Source organism: Molossus molossus, unplaced genomic scaffold, assembly GCF_014108415.1.
Source record: "Molossus molossus isolate mMolMol1 unplaced genomic scaffold, mMolMol1.p scaffold_m16_p_13, whole genome shotgun sequence".
NCBI classification, from domain to species: domain Eukaryota; kingdom Metazoa; phylum Chordata; class Mammalia; order Chiroptera; family Molossidae; genus Molossus; species Molossus molossus.
Window position 1 is genome coordinate 55,624,221 of NW_023425348.1, and position 21,770 is coordinate 55,645,990.

Consider the following 21,770-nt stretch of genomic DNA (forward strand, 5'->3'; position numbering starts at 1 on the left):
GTGGGTGGCAACCAGTCGACGTGTCTCTCTCACGTGGATGTTTCTCTCTCTCTCTTCTCCCCTCTATCCCTCCCACTCTATCAGAGGATAAAGGCAAAAATGTCCTTGGGTGAGGATTAAATAAAAATAAAATATAAAAATTTAAGGGCATTGAGTCCAAAACTTAAAAGGATGTCACCACATTAATAATATCAAGATTTAAAAGGAAGAATATTATGATGGATAAAGAGAGAGATTTAATAAGAATAAAGGGGTTAATTTATCAAAAGGAAATAACCCTTGACTTGAGGAGTTGTAGCTAAGAGCCTGGGAGAACAAGGTGGGTAGCATTTGCAGGACAAAGTACAAGAGAAGATTAAGTGTCACAAAACAAGAACTCCAAGGACCTACAGAGGGTCCCCTTGAATATTCGGCTGAGTATGATAAGCATACGTGTGTGAGGAAACTAGCCAAAGACAAGGAAAGGACTATCCAAAAAAATTAGAGGTAATAATGTCCAGTGCTCACACATAGTTCGAAATAGTGCCTGTCCCACCAGCCAACTAGGAAACCTATGATTCTCAGAGCATGAGGGAGAACACACAGAAGGCTCTTGTATCAGTAATGGGAAATAATTAGTCCTCTACTGAGCACTGCTCCGGCATTGCCTAATAAACCTTAAAAGCAAAACCTGAAAGCATAGAACTGTTTTAATTAACTGTGTTTCAGAAAAAAGGGTAAGGGTAAGAACAAAAGTATCCAGCACCCATCAAGGAAAAATTCAAAATGTCTGGGGTTCAGTAAAAAAAATCCCTATTAAAAAAAATTCCTATATACAAAAGAGGAGGAAAATATGACCTATAATGAGAAAAATAAGTAAGTAAATTAAAACCAAACCAGAACTGACATAGATATCAGAATTAGCAAATGTAGTCATTAAAACAGTTACTATGCCCTAGCTGGGTAGCTCAGTTGGTTAGAGCGTCATCTCAGTACACCAAAGTTGCGGGTTTGATCCCTGGTCAAGGTATATACAAGAATTAACCAATAAATACATAAATAAGTGGAACAACAAATTGATGTTTTTCTCTCCTTCTTCCACTCTCTCTAAAATCAATAAATGTTTTTAAATGTTACTATAACTGTAAAAAACAAAACAAAGTGGAGATATGGAAGGTAGGAAAAAAAAAAGAAACAAATAAAACTTGTGGAGAAGAACACCACAGTTTGTAAGATGGAAAATACACTGGATAAGAAAAGGTTAATGAACCTGAAGATGGAACAATAGAAATGCATCCCAAAATAATTAAATTTAAAAATCACAAAAAGAAAAAGGAATTTTCTTAAAAATGAACATGGCATTAGCAAGCTATAGAAAAATGTCAAGTGGCCCAATATATTTGTAACTGGAGTCCCTGAAACAAAGGAAATGTGTAAGCAGACGAAAACATTTCAAGAAATAATGATCATAATTAAAAAAAAAAAATTGATGAAACCGCCCTGGCCAGTTTGGCTCAGCAGTTAGAGCATCGGCCTGCGGTCCAGAGAGACCCAGGTTCGGTTCCCGCTAAGGGCACGTACCTCGGTTGCAGTTTGTCCTCGGCCATGGTTGGGTCATGCGGGTGGCAACCACTTGATTGTCCCTTTCACGTCGATTTTTCTCTCTCTCTCTCCCTCCCACTCTATATGAACAAAAAAATGGAAAAATGTCCTCGGGTGAGGATAAAAAGAAAAAAATTTGATGAAACCTATAAACTTCCAGATTCAAGAATTTCAGCAAACTCAAACACAAGAAATATTAAGAAAACTATATCAAGACCCATCCATAATCAAATTGTTCAGAACCAGTGACTTTTTTAAAAACCCAAAACTTAAAAACAGCCATATTAAAAAGAAAAACTTAAAAACAAACAAAAAAATACATTATATCTCACTTCCAGATTCCAAAGTATATTACAAAGCTATAATCATCAAAACAGTATGGTATTGGCACAAAACTTGACAGAATAGAGAGCCCAGAAATAAACCCATGCACATATGGTCAATTAATTTTTGACAAAGGAGCCAATAACATACAATGATGAAAGGACAATCTCTTCAATAAATGGTGTTGGGAAAACTGGACAGCTACATGCAAAAGAATGAAACTGAACCATTATTAAGGCATACACAAAAAATCGATTCAATAGGGTAGACCCACAAACATGGACGTAGGGTACAGACTGACAACCCTCAGAAGAGGGGATGATGGGGGATGGGAAGAGATAAACCACAGAACTTATATGCATATATGCATAACCAATGGACATGGACAACAAAGCTGGGGATGGGGCAGGGGGGGATGAGGAGGAGGGTGTCAATAGGGTGAAAAAAGGAGAAACATCTGTAACAAAAATAAAATATAAAAAAAGAAAATCAATTCAAAATGGATTTAAGGCTTGAATGTAAGACTGAAACCATAAAACTCCTAGAAGAAAATGTAGGGAGTAAGCTTGACATTGATCTTAGCAATGGCTCCTTGGATTTGACATCAAAAGCAAAGACAACAAAAGCAACAATAAATAGATGTAACTATATCAAACAAAAAGCTTCTGTATACCAAAGAAAACCATCAACAAAATGGAAAGGGAATCTATGGAACGGGAAAACAATTTGCAGATCATATGTCTTCTAAGTAGTTAATACCTAAAATATACAAAGAACACATAAAAATAGCAAAACAAAATCATCCAAACAATTCTATTAAAAAATGAGCAAAGGAACTGAATAGATATTTTTCCCAAAAGACCTACAAATGGCCAACAGGTACACAAAAAGGTGCGTAACATCACTAATCATCAGGAAAATTCAAATCAAAACCACAATGAGATATTACCTCACAGAATACTTACTATGAGAAGTCAAGAAATAAGTGTTGGTAAGGATGTAGAGAAGAGGGAACCCTTGTGCATTGTTGGTAAGAATGAAAATTGGTGCAATCACTATGGAAAACAGTGTGATAGAGTTTCCTTTAAAAATTACAAATAGATCTGTCATACAATCCAGCTGTCCCACTTCTGGGTATAAACCCAACAAAAATAAAAACAGGATATCAAAAAGATATTTCATTGTCATATTTATTATAACGCTATTTACAATGGCCTAGATATGGAAACAACCTAAGTATCCATCAATGGGATGAATGAATAGAAATGATGTGGTAATATTATGTGGAAACACACACACACACACACACACACACACACACACACCCATTATCCAGCTATGAGAAAGAAGGAAATCCTGCCATTTGCAAAGACACGGAGAGACCCCGAGGGCATTATATTAAGTGAAACAAGCCAGACAGAGGAAGACAAAAACTGCATGGTATTACTTAAAGGTGTATCTCAAAAAGAGAGAGAGAGTGAAACACATAGAAACAGACAGTAGAAAAATGGTTGCCAGGGGCTAGGGATGGGGAAGATAGGGAGAAGTTGGTGAAAGTGCACAAACATTCAGTAATAAAATGAGTCAAGTCTGAGGATCTAATGTGAAACATGGTTACTGTAGTTGACAACACTGTATTATATAACTGAAATGTGCTGAGAGTAGAACTTACATGTTCTAACCAATATATACATAAAAGAGTTAATGGATGTGTTCATTAAATAGATGGTGGAACTATTTTCACCATATATATATATATATATATATATATATATATATATATATATATTCATATTCACCAAAATGTACACTGTGAATATCTTACAATTTTATTTATCAATTATTTCTCAGTTAAGTTGAAAAAAATACATAACATGTGGGAGAATAAAGATAATTTTCCAGAAACAAGACACGTGAGAAGATAACAGAGATCTTTAAAATAGTAAAAGAAAATAAACTGTCAGCCTAGAATTCTATGTACAACAAAAATTTCATTTAAAAATAAAGGTAAAATAGATTTCTTTTCAAACACTCCAAAGCTGAAAGAATTCACCAACAGCAGACCCACACTAAAAGAAATATTAAAATAAGTCCTTACACAAAAATAGAAAGATATCAGATGAAAATATGGATTTACAAAATAAAAACTACTCAAAGCAAGAAAGTGCATGGTAAATGGTAACTACACAGGTAAACATGTAAGATTTTTTTATATTATATAAATGCCTGTAAAGGTAATTGACTCTTTAAACAAAAGCAATAACTAGTTCATCTAAGTGTTTTGTTTTGTTTTTATCCTCACCCGAGGACATTTTTGCATTTATCCTCAGATAGAGTGGGAGGGAGAGAGGGAGGAAGAGAGACAGAGAAACATTGATGTGAGAGAGACACATCGACTAGTTGCCACCCACATGACCCCAACTGGGACCGGGGACAAACTGCAACCGAAGTACATGCCCTTAACAGGAACTGAACCTGGGACTCTCTGGCCTGTGGGCCGATGCTCTAAAAACTGAGCCAAACCGACCAGGGCTCATGTAAGTTTTTTAACATATGACAATAGTACAAGTTTAGGTGGAAAGTAGTGGAAGCATACTATTGAGAAGTTCTACCATATGCAAAGTGGTAGAATATCACTTGTAGGTAGAAATAAATTAAAGGTGTATATTATAAACCCTAACATAGGAGATAAAATGAAATCACAAAAAAATATTCAATTAATCCAAAAGAATTTACAAAGAGAAGGAATAGGAAACAAAGAGACAAGACAAATAGGGGGAACGGGGAAAGAAGAAGGTGATAGATTTAAACCCAATCATATCAGTAATCATATTATATATAAGTGGTCTAATTGCCCTGATTAAAAAGCAAATATTGTCATATTGGATAAAAAGAAAGTGCGAGGCCCAAGAAACTCACTTCAACTAGAAAGAGCAGAGGTTCACCTTCTTTGGTCTTCTTGCCAGAGGAAATGTTTTCTTCTGAGTTGTTGCTCTCCACACCTGTTACAGTTCTATAATTAGGGCCACCCTTAGGTTAAAGCTGGCAAACAACAGAGGGAACAGAACCAGGAAATTCATTTTATATTGATTGTTCTTCAACATCTGACTCCCCTCTCCAATCTACATATTATTGTTTATTTTTCCGAGTCTTCATGTAAGATGTTTGTTTGTTTGTGTTAGTTCATTCAGAGTTATTAGCTGTAATCTGTGGGAAACATAGGCTGCAGTGGATTTACTCAACCTGGACAGCACTGGGAGTCACAAATACGTGTTTTTGTTTTTGTTTTTTTAAATAAATAAGTTTTTAAGGCAGGCGAAGGTTATGAATATACATTCGACAATGGCAGAGAACCATAAACTGATAAACTCATGAAAAAACATTGATATTCCCTTATAATCAGTGTGATAAAATTTGTACATAGCAATCTGGCAAATTTTTTATCATCTGATACCATCAAGTAGACAAAGAAATGGAACTCTTTTTTTTTTTTTATCCTCACCCGAGGATATTTTTCCATTTTTTGTACAGATAGAGTGGGAGGGAGAGAGAGGAAGTGAGAGAGAGAGAGAAACATCGATGTGAAGGGACACATCGAGTGGCTGCCACCCGCACGACCAACCAGGGCCAGGGACAAACTGCAACCGAAGTACGTGCCCTTAGCAGGAACCGAACCCAGGTCTCTCCGGACCGCAGGCCGACGCTCTAACCGCTGAGCCAAACTGGCCAGGGCAAGAAATGGAACTCTTATATTTTAGGTAGAATTGTAAATTGGTATAACCAATTTCTAACCAAAGATGTAATAGAAATTTAAAGGATTAAGAAAGAATATCGCCCTGGCCGGTTTGGCTCAGCGGTTAGAGCATTGGCCTGCGGTCCTGAGAGACCCGGGTTCGGTTCCCGCTAAGGGCACGTACCTCGGTTGCAGTTTGTCCCCGGCCCTGGTCAGTTGTGCGGGTGGCAGCCACTCGATGTGTTCCTTTCACATCGATGTTTCTCTCTCTCTCTGTTCCTCTCTCTCCCTCCCACTCTACCTGAACAAAAAATGAAAAAATGTCCTCGGGTGAGGATAAAAAAAAAAAAAAAGAAAGAAAGAATATCACATGAATACTCCATAGCCACAAATTTGAAAATCTACAGGAAGTAGAGAATTTCCTAACAAAATTAAAATTACCAACATTAGCCCCAAAAGTAGAAAGGTTAAATAGACTAATTATTAAAGAAGATGAAAAATGACAAGAAATCTACCATTTAAAATGACACTAAGTCTAAATGGTTTTACAACTGAGCTTCATCTAAGCTATAGAACAAATTATTGTAATTCTATTTAAATTATTTAAGCCACATAAAAATATAGAAAACTCTTCAATTAATTTTACTAGCAAACACTTTAATAACCAAATTGGTTAAAGAGAGTATAAAACAAAGAAGATTCAGTTCACCCATTTTTTCAGGAAGAAATATTCTAAACAAAGTATTCGCAAATAAAAGGTAGCCATATATAAAATATAATATCATATGACCAATAGGGGCTTATTTTAGAGATTCAAGGAAGGTACAATATCGATACAACATAATGATTACATAAAGAAATCAAAGGAGAAAAACTGTATCATCGTTCAGCATCTATCATCTGGATTAACTGTATGTAAATAGGCAAGAGAGATTTTATTAGAGGAGGGAAAATACACTAAAATTAATTGATGGTGATGGTTGCACCACTCAGTAACATTACCAAAAATTATTGAAATGCTCACTTGAGTGAGTGAATTCTTAACACTGTAAAATTTACCTCAGTAAAGCTGCTAAAACATTAAAAATAAAATGAACAGATTTCTGATATACAAACAATAATCAAGTAAAATATATGATAGAAGAAAACATTCCATTCACTACCACAGAAATTATAAATTACCTAGGAATAATGGCACAAGAAATGTTTGGAACTTGTTAGAAGCTGCAAAATTCTGAGAACATTAAATATTGAATAAACAGAGAGATAGCTTGTTTTTTGAAAGTAAATTTCACCATCATAATTTTTTCCTAACATAAACCATAAATTCAATGTAGTCACAATCAAAATCCCAGTGGAATTTTTTTAGAAGAACGAACTTGAAAAAATGATTCTTAACTTCATCTAAAATTATAAACATGTGAAAATAGCCAGGAAAATCCTTTAAAAAAAAAAAAAAAAAAAGAATAAGAAATGGAAACATGTCATATAATATGTTACTATGAAAGCTACAATTCTTAAAATAGTACAGTAGAATTTATAGATATATCAATGGAACAGAATAAAAGTTAGTAAATTAGCAAATAAATATGAAACTTTAATATATTATAAATCAAATTTCAAAGCAAAGGGAGAAAATATGGAATATTCAATACATGGTGCTTGGACTGGTGTCAAGTCATTTGGAAAAGCACAAAGCGTGATTCTGACCTCACTTCAGATGCCGAAATAAAATCCAGATGGATGCTATTTTTATAATAGCTGAGTAGAGAAGACTTTTCGAAGCATTTCACATAGATGAGTGTCTATAGAGGAAAAGATGATAAATTGGATTGCATTTTAGCTAATAGCATTTGAGAACTCACTTTGTACCAGGCAATTTTCTAAGCATTTTACAATTAGTAACATAGTTACCCACACAACACCCTTATGATATAGGTACTATTAGTAGCAGCCCCATAAACTGACTTACTTTGTGCAAGTTTTCAGAGTCTCTCAGTGTCACCTGTCTCCTGGACTCTTAGCCATCTGCTCAGCTTCACTCACCACCTCAGCCAAAGCACTTCATGCAGGCAGGTCCTTGTAGTTCTGCTGCCTGAGGCTGGGCAGCCACTTACCAGGAGTCTATGGCTCCTCCCACAACCTCCGGACTCAGATGAAATGCCCTTCCATAGGGTTTGGGATCTGGAGGCCCACAGCTGCCAGACAGTTTGATAATGCAACCCAGAAATGAGGGTAAGTTAACACCCTGTGGGGCAAATGTTGACCCTCAAGAAAAGACAGGAAGCAGGAGGATAAAATCCCCACTGACTGTCCTGAAACCCAGGTTGTCATTCAGCCTATCTTATCTGGCTGAGTGGCTCACTGCTGAGCCACTGGTTATGTCATGGGACAGTGGTGAGAGAGCTTACGTTGCTTCCCATAGTTCCCTGCCTCGTTTTCCATTTCATTCATTTTTGCTACCCTCTCATATAAAGCACTGGCACCTAATCTTGTCCCAGTCTCTGTTTATTTGGAAATCTAGAACAAGACGCCCCTTTTCTTTCATGGGAAAACTCACAGAGAGGTCAAATAACTTGCTAAAGATCACTCAGCTAGTTATTCATGAAGTTTGGCTTTGAACCCAAGGCAATGTATTAATCTTATACAGCGTAGCTACAAAACAACAGCATACAACAAAAAGCCAGCAAATATCATTCTTACTGTTAAACTATGGAACAGTAAGTATTTGGGGGTAGGAAATAAGACAAGACTGCCCACTATTACCACCTCTATTCAGTATCATACTGAAAATCCTAGACTATGCATTATGGCAAGCAAAATAAAAAATCCAGAATTGATATTACTCACAGGTGTTATGATTGTATATATAGAAAAAAAATTAATGTACAAACAAATTATTAGAACAATTACTGAGTACAAAGATAATATAAAAACTTCAATTTACTTATATATGTATAAATATGTAAATATAATAACATTTTATATAATATACTTATATATAAATTCATATATAGCAACAAAACACAAATATTGCTTTAATAGCATAAAAAATACTCAGGAATAAATCTTATAGAAAATGTGCAAGACAACCCAAAAACCATAAAATATATCAAGAGAAATGAATAAGGACTACTTCAAAATGAAAATACATATCATACCAAGGAATTGTACAACTCAATATTGTAATGATGTCATCTCTTTTCAGATTGATCTATAAATTCAATTTAATTTTAAAGTTCTAGCAAATTTCTGTTTGGGAGGTATTTGTGTGTGTGTGTGTATGTGTATGTGTGTGTGTGATAAATATATGTAAAGGATCAAGAATAATCAAAATGCCCTGGAAGAAGAACAAATGGAGAAGAACTTGCTCTAATAGATGTTAAGCTACAGGAAATTAAATACAGTATTGGTTCAAAGGTTGACAAATAATGGAAAAGAATAGAACCCAATATCAAACTCACTCATAAGGAAATAAGCCATAAATAAAAAATACACTATTGAACCCCTACTCCACACTATACCTAAAATTAATTCTAAGTAGATCAAAAATGAAATAAGAAAGATAAAACTATAGAGACAACCATAGAGAAAAACAGTAGATACATTTGACTTTATTAAAATTCAGTTAATCAAAGGAACCATAAAGGGAGGAAAAAAACAAGCCACAAATTGGGAGAAGCTATTTGCGACATGTATAACTGACAAAGTTATAGTACTTAGAATACAATAATTTTTGTTTCTAAAGCACACAGTTTTCCTCATTTTATCATCATGGATATTTGGGTGCATATTACGATCAATGGCAAGTTATAATGTAATTGACAATGTTCTTTTTTTCCTGAACGTAACGAAGTAGCAGTGCATTTTAAAATCAATAGCATCTTAGCCCTGGCCGGTTTGGCTCAGAGGTTAGAGCGTTGGCCTGCGGTTTGGAGAGACCCGGGTTCGGTTCCCACTAAGGGCACGTACCTCGATTGCAGTTTGTCCCTGGCCCTGATTGGGTCGTGTGGGTGGCAACCACTCAATGTGTCCCTTCCACGTCGATGTTTCTCTCTCTCTCTCTCTCTCCCCCTCCCACTCTATCTGAACAAAATATCAAAAATAAATAAATAAAAATAATAAAATCAATAGCATCTTAAAATAGGAGTGGCTATCACGGTCCTAGTGCTGGGCTGGGTAAGATATCAGCTCACCTGACTGAGCAGGACTGAGGTGAGCTCTCCTCTTCGTCCGATTTTCAGGTCAGGCATTCATTCATTCTGTTGTCAGAGCACAAAAGACACATCCTTTGCCCTGCCTCCTTCTCTGTCACTATCCCAGAACTTTATCATTTCTACCAGAATGTTTTCTCTTGGATAGCTACTCATTTCAAGATGTAACATATCCCATGTCCTGAGAATTGTAGCTTCTGGATATATGTAGAGTGGAATTTATAGAAATGAGAGGATAGGATTACTTCTATCAAGCTCAATGGAGAATCTCCATGCAGAAAGGATGTAGTGTTTGTTGATGTTTTGGATCTGTGGAGACTCCTGCCCAAAGGGGGTGCCATGCTTTCTAGAGGACAGGATAGTACAAGATGTATATCTTTATCAACAGTACAACTGGAAGAAATTACTGCTTAGACTTTGGCATATGATCTCCTCTTCAGCTTTCAATATTCGCCTTTCTGCATATTTTCATGGATATTTTAATAGGAGGATGTCAGATAATCTATTGGGCCCTGCTAATCTGCTACCATAACAACAACAACAATAAAGGCTGACATTTGTTGGGTGTTTATTATGTGCCAGGCACTGTGCTTAGTATTTTGTATATATTGCCTCATATTTCATCCTCACAACAACACTTTATTGTAGGTGCTGGAGGCAACTTCCCTTCCTCTGGCTTCCTGTTTTCATGTAGAAGGATCTCCATTAGAGTAAAACTCTTGGCCTCTTGCTCACCCCCTTATTCTCCCTGCATTGGTTGCTTGAGAAGAAGAGACAAGATAGGCTTGGCTCAGCCATCGCTAGAACCACTGTTTGATCTGCGTGCCTCGAGAAAGAATGTGTTATGGTCCGCTTGCTGAGGGTCACAGTCAGCACAGTGGGGCGGAGCCGCCCCAGGAGAGAAGCCTGTAGTTTCCATTTCTGCCTGTGCCTAGGGAGGATGTTAAATGTTGGGGTGCAAGAATAGGAAGCCATCGTTTCTAAGCATCCAAGTTTTCTAATACAGTTTTATTTGTAGTAAAGTGACATTTTGATATCCGTCTATTTATTTTCTGTCCTTGCAAATAGTTCAAAATTCTATGAGGAAGTTTGGAAATTATTTGTTGATCCTTTAAAATCCCCAAAGTAGGTATCATGAGTATCTCCAGTTTAATCTGAGTCAACACAAGCATTGAGCCAACTTATCCAAGGCTCTCTAGCTCATCGATGACAGAGTTTGGATTCGACTCAGTTCTGTTTAGCTCTAGAACAACAAAAACTTGACCATGATGCCAAGCTAATCCCTATAATACCACGGCTTCCCATAAAAGACCTTCACAAAATCTCATCACACCTGTAAGACTCAGTGATGGCACCATCTGAGGAAAACCCAGCCTCTCCTCCAAGACTCTTCTGTGGAGTGTTTCCTAACTCTGAACAGAGTTGGTGAGTCCACCCTCTATGCTCTTTGTACAGCCTCTTGTTGAATAGCGAAGATTCGTCCAGTTACTGGCTTATTCCTTTATTTATCTCTCTAACCTTAATATCTAGCACGAGTAGGTGCCAGTTCAATTTCTGTTAAATTATACTTAGAAACAGATTAACAAGTAATAGATTCTCCAGTGCAACCGTTTTAAGCTCAAGGACTACACAGATTCCAGGGCACTTCAGCCTTATTTATGTTACAGAGCCTCCCTTTGTCCCATTTAGTTTGGGGGGGAGGTTTTGTTTCAGTTTTTGTTCATTTGCTAAATTCCCTCTTTTCTCGCCCTTAGAAGTGTCCGTGCTGGGAGGCAGTAAAGTAGTGGCATACAGGATGTCCACCAGCATCGCTTGGTTGTACCTGGTGTAATCTCATCCTGCAGTGCTACAAGAAACCGAAATAATTACACCATTTACAGAACATGAAAACAATAATAGCTAACATTTGGCAAGCACCTATCATGTGCCAAGCACCATGCCACGTGGCATATACATATTAGCTCTAACCATAATAAGAAGCCTCTGAGGTGAGTATCATTATCTCCATTTTACAAACGAGAAAACCAAGGTCGTGCACGACGAAGCTGCTTGCCCGCGGCCATACACCAGTACGTGGCGGAGCAGCAACGGAGCTGGTGCTGCTGGCCCCAGAGTCCCGTCTCTTTCCCTCTTTCCTTTATTCCATGCCCTCTGGAACGTATAGCAGCTGTCGTGATGATTAGAAAAGATAATGGGTGGGAAAGTGCTTGGAAAACTCCATGGAGAACTAAGCATGTAAGAGATTATGAAGACTTGTTGAGAGCTTTGGCAAGGGCACTGTGATAATAGCCCTGGGGAGGGGGAACAAATTGATCTGGCTGGAGTTTAGGGACATTTCCTGTTATGTAACTGCTCTAAGTCCAGTATTTCTGAAACAGTGGAGATGCCGACCCTCCTTTCTTTGTGAAACAGTTCTCATCTCTGGGAACAAAGACAGAAGAGTTTAGTTTGGTTTAAACCAGTTATTTTCTTCCAAGACAAAAGAAAGGGTGGGGGAGGATGGCGATGTTGTCCACTTGCTGTGGGTTCTAGACATTGATTGATTCCGGACCCTACTCAGAGTGAGCAGTAACTTACAACACATGCTGAACGTTTTTCCACTTAAAATGCATTTCAAAAATACAATAGGTCTGCATGTTTATACTGAAATACAGCACAACAGAATGCACAGATTGTTACATATGTTCTGAATGTTTCACCAGACTCCAGAGGAAGAGAAAGGCCTTTTGTTCTCACATTCACCCAACAAACATGTATCGAATGATTTCTGTATGTCAGGCATTATGCTAGCCACTGAGGAACAAGACAGGGTCCCTGTTGTCAAAACTCTAAGACTAGAGTAGGAGAGGCAGACCTGTAAACTAATTTTTAAATATTATGATCCAATATAAGTACAACAATAGGAGCACATGCAAAATGTTAAAAAATGGAATGATACATATGTATGGTGTCATATGGGTACTAGCCATGTCAAGGTGATACTACATAAGTTATATAAATGCCTAATCATTATGTTGTACACCTGGAACTAATATAATATTGCATGTCAACTGTAATTGAATAATTAAACATTATTTTTTAAAAATTGAATGAGAACAATTCTCTCCACCAGTGGAGACTCCTTCTAAGAAAAGATGATGTCCGAGTTGACTTTTGATAAACAAATGAAAATAGTAAGCCCAACCCCTACTATGTGCACTGTTCCCCCCTCTCCATCTATAACTGGTACCTGGAAACACACAAAAATATTAGTTGTATTTTAATAATTATTTATTCAGTGCCTGCTATATGCAGAACACTATGTTAATATTTAGGCAGGATGCAAAGAACATTAAAGCATGGTTAATTCAATCAAATATATCAAAACAGATTATAGTAGACAAAATGTAAACTCTGAATCAATAGACAAAGAACGAGGTCAATGATCTAAGCTTTCACCTTAAGAAGCTAGAAAAAGAAAAGTAAATTAAACCCAAGATATGTAGAAGGAGAAAAATAGTAAAACCAAGAGCAGACAGCAATAAAATAAAAAACAGATAAATAGTAGACAAAAAGCAATTAAAGTAAAAATGATTGATGTGATCAATAGAATGAAAAAAACTCTAGCTAATCTTCTCAAGAATAAAAGAGAGTGGTCACAAAGTGCCAATTCAGGAATGAAAGAGGAAATATCATTATAGATAGTGCACATACTAAAAGGACAAGAAGAAAATGTTATGAGCCCTGGCCGGTTTGGCTCAGCAGTTAGAGCGTCGGCCTGCAATCCAGAGAGACCCGGGTTCTGTTCCCACTAAGGGTGCAAACTTCAGTTGCAGTTTGTCCCCGGCCCTGGTTGGGTCATGCGGGTGGCAACCACTCGATGTGTCCCTTTCACGTCGATGTTTCTCTCTCTCTCTCCCCCTCCCACTCTATCTGAACAACAAATGGGAAAATGTCCTTGGGTGAGGATAAAATGAAATAAAATGTTATGAATAATATAATGTCAACAAATCTGACAACTTAGATGAAATGAACAAATTCCAGAAAAGAATATAACTTACCAAACTGACTCGAGAAGAAATAGAAAATCTGAATAGACCTATATTTTATTAAATAAATTGAATTTGTGATTAAACACTGTTATGGACTGAATGTTTGTTCCCCTACCCATCCACCCCCCCCCCCCCAATTCCTATGTTGAAGCCTAATCTCAATGCAATGGTATCTGGAGGAGGGACCTTATGGAAGGTTATTGGGTCATGAGGGTGAAGTCCTCATGAATGGCATTAGTGCCCTGAAAAGGGCTGAAGAGACCAGAGTCCTCCCTTTCTGCCATGTGAGGACACAGTAAAAAGACAGTCATCTATGAACCAGGAAGCAGGCCCTCACAAGACATCAAATCTGTCAGCACCTTGATCTTGGACTTCCCAGCCTTCAAAACTGTGAAAAATAAACACTGGTTGTTTAAGCCATCCAGTTTATGGTATTTTTATTATAGCTACACAGTCGAAAATGAACACCTTTGCACAAAGAATCTCTATGGCCAAATGGCTTCCTTGGTGAATTCTACACGCAACACTCAAATATTTCAAGAAGGAATAATACAAATTCTACACAAGCGCTTCAGAAAATAGAAACTGAGGCCAGCATTCCCTGTTACCAAAACCTCAGAAAGACATTACAAGAAAAAAAAAAAATACAGACTGCTATCCTCTATGAACGTGGATACAAAATCCTTCAAAACCAATTACCAAATTATATCCAGGAATATTTTTAAAGGCTAGTAAATCATAATCAATGGAGTTTATTCCTGGAATTCAAGCTTGCCTTTATGTTTGTAAATCAGTTGATGTAATTTATCATATTAATAGTGCATTTGAATAGATGTAGGGAAAGTGTTTGACAAAATTCAACATCCATTGATGATAAAAACTCTCAGCTGACTAGGCATAGAAGACAACTTCTTCAGCCTGATTAACAGTATCTATATGTTTTTAAAAAACAAAAAACCTACATAGTATCTAACAGCGTACTTAATGGTGAAAGACTGAATATATTCCCCCATAAAGTTCAGCATTATACTAGAGATTCCGGACAATGCAAAATAAGGGAGAGGAAGGAGAAAGTAAGGATATAAAGTTTGGAAAGAAAGACTTAAAAGAATTCATCCCCAATGACATGATTGTATACCTAGAAAATCCTAAAGACTTGCTACTAGAATTAGTAAGTAAGTTTAACATGGTTTCAGGACATAAAATTAACATACAAAAATCAACTGTATCTCTATATATTAGCAACAAAAAATGGAAAAATAACTAAAATATTGTTCATAACAACATGCAAAATGATAAACTACTAAGGAATAAATCCAATGAAATTGTCAAAGACCTGTAAAATGGAAACTAAAATACTGCTGAGAGCCCTGGACAGTTTGTCCCAGTGGTTAGAGAGTCGGCCTGGGGACCAAAGAGTCCCAGGTTTGATTCTGGCCAAGGGCACGCATCTTGGTTGTGGTTTGTCCCCGTGTGGGAGGCAACCAATCGATGTGTCTCTCTAACATCAATGTTTCTTTCTCTCTCTCTCCCTCCCCCCTCCCCTCCATGCTATCTAAAAATAAAAGGAAAAAATATCCTCAGGTGAGGATTAACAAATAATAATAAAAATAAAATAAAATATTGCTGAGAGAAATAAAGAAATTTTAAATAAGTGAAGAGATATATCATGTTTGTGGATTGGAAATCTCAATATTGTTAATATATCCATCATCCTCAAGTTTATTTATAGTTTTAACTTGATGCCTATCAAAATCTGAGCAGATTCTTTTTGATATTGATAAGCTTACTCCAAAATTTAAAAAGGACATAGAATAGCCTGGCCAGTGTGGCTCAGTGGTTGAGCGTCGACCCATGCACCAAGAGATTGCCAGTTTGATTCCCAGTCAGGGCGCATGCCCAGGTTGTGGGCCTGATCCCCAGTGGGGGGCATGCAGGAGGCAGCTGATCAATGTTCTCTCTCATCAGTGTTTCTCTCTCTCCCTCTCCCTTCCTCTCTCTCTAAAATCAATCAAGAAAAAAAATTTTTTTTTAAAAAGGACATAGAATAGCCAAAACAATTTTGAAAAGAAACTAAATTGAAGGACTTATACTACCTGATTTCAAGATTTATTATCAAGGTACAATAATCAGTAAAGTATGGTATTATAAGAACAAATCTATAAATTAAAAAAATGGAATTGATAGTCCAGAACTAGGTCTACATATATATGGACAATTATTTTTTTAACAAAATTGTCAAGGTAATTCTATGAGAAAAGAACAGTCTTTTCAACAAATGGTGTTGGAACAGGTGACCATTTGGAAAAATATGACCTTGACCCTTACCTCAAGCATACACAAAAATTAACTGAAAAATCATCGTAGATATTACAAAGAGATTAAAACTGTGAAAATTTTAAACATAAGAGAAAATCTTTACAAATTTGGGGCCATCTAAGATTTCTTTAATAACAGAGACACAAAAATAATATCAAGCACAAAAGAAGAAAATTGATAAATTAGACTTAAAACTAAAAACTCCTGCTCTTTTACAGACACCAATTTTTAAATGAAATGTCATTTTAAACACACAAATATAATGCACAGTTATATATTTATTCTTATATATTTATACATGACTATATTTATATATAGACACACATGCATGCTCACATACATGCACACACACACACACTCCTACACTCACATCTGACAAGAACTTGTATCTAGAATATATTTTTAAAGTTCCTCCTACAATTCATTCAGAAGAAGACCAATGACCCAGTTTTATAAAATGGACAACAGCTTTAAATAGCTACTTTACAAAAGAGGATATATATATCTAGCCAATAAACATGTGAAAAGTATGTTCAACATGACTAATCTTCAGAGGAATGCAAATACAAATCACAAGAAACCATTACACATGAACTACAATGTCTAAAATGTAAACAACTGATAATACTAAGTGTTGACAAGGATGAGAACAACTGAAATGCCAAGAGTGCTGGTGTGAATGTAAAATGGTACCACTTTGAAATCAGTCTGGCAGTTTCTTAAAAAGCTAAACACTTTGCATGCAGCTCAGAAATTCTATTCACAGTGATTTACCCAAGAGAAATAAAAACATGTCAAACAAAGAAGTGTACACAAATGTTCATAGCAGTATTTTTCATAATAGTGCAAAACTGAAAGCCACACAAATGTCTACCAAGAGGAATGGTAAATAAGTAAACATATCTTGACACCACGGAATACTACTCAAGAATAAAAAAGAAACAAACTATTGACATATGCAACAACATACGGGGATGGGCAAAAGTAGGTTTACATAATACAAATAACAATTAATAAACAATAATACAAGAATAAACTCTGTTGCATGTACTCGCAACTGTAAACCTACTTTTGCCCCACCCTGTAGGTATATCTCAAAGTCATTATGCTGGGCAAAAGAGCCAAGACTTAAAAGTGTACATATTATATGATTCCATTTATATGAAGCTCTAGAAAAGGCAAAACAAATCTCTAGCAAGAGAAAGCAGGCAAGTGGTTGGTTACCTGGGCTAGGAGTGAAACTGACCACAAATGGGGCATGATGGAACTTTTAAGGTAATGGAAATATTTTACTTTTTTTTTTTTTTTATCCTCACCCGAGGACATTTTTCCATTTTTTGTACAGACAGAGTGGGAGGGACAGAGAGGAAGAGAGAGAGAGAGAAACATCGATGTGAAAGGGACACATCAAGCGGCTGCCACCCGCACGACCAACCAGGGCTGGGACAAACTGCAACCGAAGTACGTGCCCTTAGCGGGAACCAAACCTGGGTCTCTCCTGACCGCAGACGGACGCTCTAACCGCTGAGCCAAACCGGCCAGGGCAGAAATATTTTACATTTTTATTGTGGTGGTGGTTACAAGATTGTATACATTTGTCAAAATTCATCAAACTATACACTTAAAATGAGGCATTTTAATATAAGTTAATGATATCTAATTTTAGTTGGCTTAAAAGAAAAAAAATGTTTTTAACAAGAAGGAAGTTATGGTACAAGAGATAGATCATAGGTCATAGACTGGTAGTCAGACAGATTAGGTTCAAATCTCAGCTCTTCTATCCCAGAGCTGTGACCCTGGACAGGTCGCTTTACCTCTCAGACGCTCAGTTTCCTCATCTATATAGTGGGAGTACTCATACCTACATCAAATAGTTGTGGTAAAGAATACATTTATATATATAAATTGATATTTTTCCAGAATATGATACTTAATAGTGCTCCAGTAATGCTAAACCTCTTCTATTTAACTTCCACCCAGGAGAGGAAAGAACGGAAAGGCTGATGCATTTCTTTGAGATGTTTAGCCAGCCCTTTGGACCCAAACAGTCCAGAAGTAATTATGGCCCGGAGTCACAGATGAGGCCAGCAGACACTACTTTCTTCCCTGGATAGAAGACAAAACACAGGCATTTGTGGCTTGGCAGTGGTTTTTAGATAAAAGGAAGGCGAGCAGGGCAAACCATAGGGAGGAAGATGGGTAAGAAGCAAGGGAAGGAGATACAAGCAGAACTGCGGTTATAAGGCTTTCCTCTCTGCTGCGTTTCCAAGTTTTTTCTTCAGTTCTATGATTGATGGTGTCTGTAGGTAACAAACAATTAGTGTTCAGCGCAGGTTAGCCCGATGGAAAGAAAACAGACTTTGAAGTTCACGGCCTTGGGCTTGAATGCCAACTTTCTATCCCACGGGTGTGTGAGCCTTGGCAGCAGAGGCAGGGTCTCTCAATCACAGTCTCCTCATCTCTAAGACCAGGATAATAGATTCTTAAACTCATAGTGTGTCCTGGGGATTAAATAGCACAGGCGCCCACCAAAATCTGTTCAAGACAGGCTGTCGGAGACAGGAGTTTGTGTGAATGTGTGACCGAGAACAGTCAGAGGGGCTCAGAGCTTGAGAGCTGGTCCCCCAGGAGCAGGTCCAGACTGAACGGGAATGTTCTCTCGTCAGTTAGCCAGGCACCAGGGCCCTGAGGGACGTGGCTGCTGAGGACTTCATGGGATCACAAAGGCTTAATCCTCCAGCACCCTGATCTTCAGCCACTCCTCCTGGAGGGCCTCAACTCCACCCCCCACCCCCCCACCACTGTTTACCGGTTAAGCCCCGGAATGCCAGAGCAGAGTGTGAGTGTGCGCTCCCCATGGGGGAATATTGCATCACAGCTGGGTACGTTCTGTGAATTGTTTGTCTTGCCTGGGCTTAGTAAATGACCCCTCTCCTCCGTAGGCGCCAAGGCTTCCTGGCCCAGTTGGCACTGGGCACGTCCCACCGCGGCCGCTAGGGGGAGCCTGGGCCGGAACTCTGAGAAGTAGGACCACTGTTGACGTCTTTGTTGTAGTAGGAAATCTTGGGGTGGCCTTAGGCCAGTGCCAGTGAGGATCTCATTCTAAATGGACCAGTGTCCAGAGAATGTTTGATAAAGAAAAATTGTCCAATCCTAAAGGAAGAAAGAAGTAGAGAACATCTTGTCTCCACATTCTCCTTTACTGGCTGAGAGGCTAGTCTGTGTCTTTCCCAGGTGTCCTTTCAACAGAATCCGTTCAGAGTTGTATAGTACACAGAAAACAGCAAGGTCAGAAATCATGGTATCAAGACTTCTGGACTCTCCCTACTTAGGAGAACTTGGACATGTCTCTACTTTTCTGAGCTTTTGTTTACTAATAACGTCTATTACCATTCATTGACTCTGTTCATGTGTCACGCTGCTAAAGAGAATCTCATTTAACCCTCACAACAATTATATGAAGGAAGTGTTTGTTATCCCCATTGTATAAATTTTAAAAACTGAAGCATAAGAAGTAACCCGTCTGAGGTTTTAATCCAGTAGGGTCCGTGAGATCTGACTCAAGTTGATTCTGAAGCAGTCTTCTGTGTCCAACATACTCTCTCATTTTTCAAATGAGCCATAACAATAATAATAATCCCTTTGTCACACATTTGGTATTTCAAACTTTAAAGTTAATCTAATAATTCTTCACAGTCAAGATTTATATTCAAATCCACAGAAAGACCTCGTGTTTCAGGGTCTAGGAGTCACCTCCACAGAGGGCTACGTATGAGCAGGAAGAGAAGTGTGGAGAGAGCTGAAACCTCCACCATGGTCATGAGTGTGGTGACAGCCTGATCAGAGCCCAGCTCAGGAGCACACACCAAGGCAGCTACCTTTCCCCACGCCAGCTCCCCTCTGGCACTGGCTTGTGGAACAACCCATCTCTTCCTGGCCGCTCCTTTGCCCTTGGGCAGAGGTCTCCAGTCCTCTAAGAAGAGTCTGATGAAACAGTCCTCTCAGCTATGCAGGCTCAAAGTAGCCCATTGCTGACTTTATTCTTCTTCTGAAATTCAGTGTATCTTCCTCAAAACATAACTGGTCCATTTATCCAACATCTTCCTCCTTTCTCCTCCTCACCCCCGCCCACAGAGCTACAAGGCCTATGATAACTAAAACTTGGAGCAACTTTAATGTCCACCCACAGAGGACTGACTAAATAAGTTAGGCTACATCCTTACTTTGTTTATTAGTCATGTTAAATTCGATTATACACAGAGTTGAAATAAATATAACTCAAACTGCCCGAGGCCAAAATAGGGGTTTATTGGCTCCTGTACTTGAAAGGCTCAAAGCTATATGGGTTGAGGTCCATTGGGATCCAGGTATTCAAACAATGCCAGGAACGTTGTCTCTTGTCTTTACTTTCTTCTGCACAGACTTCATGCTCAGGCAGCAAAGATAGCCAACAGCAGCTCAGACTTTTATCTCACAGAATTCACCACCCCAAAAGGTAAAGAGACTCTCATGCACTTGAACTATGGCTGCCCATTTTTGGGCACATTTCTGTTTTTCAGACCAGACCAAGTCTTAATCAAGAGATAGATATAACATCAAGGCTAGACCATTAAACTTCTAAAGGAAAACATAATCAAATCTTTACAGCCTTGGAATAGGCAAAGGTTTTCTCAAATAAAATACCAAAAAAAAGCACTAATCATAAAAGTGGGAAATATTATAAATTGGACTTAATCAAAGCTAAAAACTGTTGCTTGAAAGACACCATTTGAAATGAAAAGGCAAGACTCAGATTGAGAGAAAACAACAGATGTCTCTTAAACTGTAAAATAATTTTGCCATTGTTAAAAATGAGTGAACTGGCCCTGGTCGGTTTAGCTCAGTGGTTAGAGCGTCGGCATGCAGTCCAGAGAGACCCGGGTTTTGTTCCCGCTAAGGGCACGTACCTTGGTTGTGGTTTGTCCCCGGCCCTGGTTGGTCGTACAGGTGGCAGCCACTCGATGTGCCCCTTTGACATCAATGTTTCTCTCTCTCTCTTCCTCGCTTTCCCTCCCCCTCTATCTGAATAAAAAATGGAAAAATGTCCTCGGGTGAGGATAAAAAAAAAAAAAAAAAGAGTGAACTGTATCAATATAAAAAGATTTGGAGGGAGAAGGATTTCTGTTTTATTCAGTACTACATTTCGAGCACCTAAAACAATGCATAATCAATATTTGTTGAGCGAATGAATCACCAAACGATATTAGTAAGTAAAAAATAATGCTATGGCCCTGGCCGGTTTGGATCAGCGGTTAGAGCGTCGGCCTGCAGTCCAGAGAGACCCGGGTTCGGTTCCCGCTAAGGGCACGTACCTCAGTTGCAGTTTGTCCCAGGCCCTGGTTGGTCGTGCGGATGGCAGCCACTCGATGTGTCCCTTTCACATCGATGTTTCTCTCTCTCTCTCCCTCTCTCTCCCTCCCACTCTACCTGAACAAAAAATGGAAAAATGTCCTCGGGTGAGGATAAAAAAAAAAAATAATAATGCTATGTACAGATTGATCTCATTTATGTAAAAAAAAAAAAGTATTT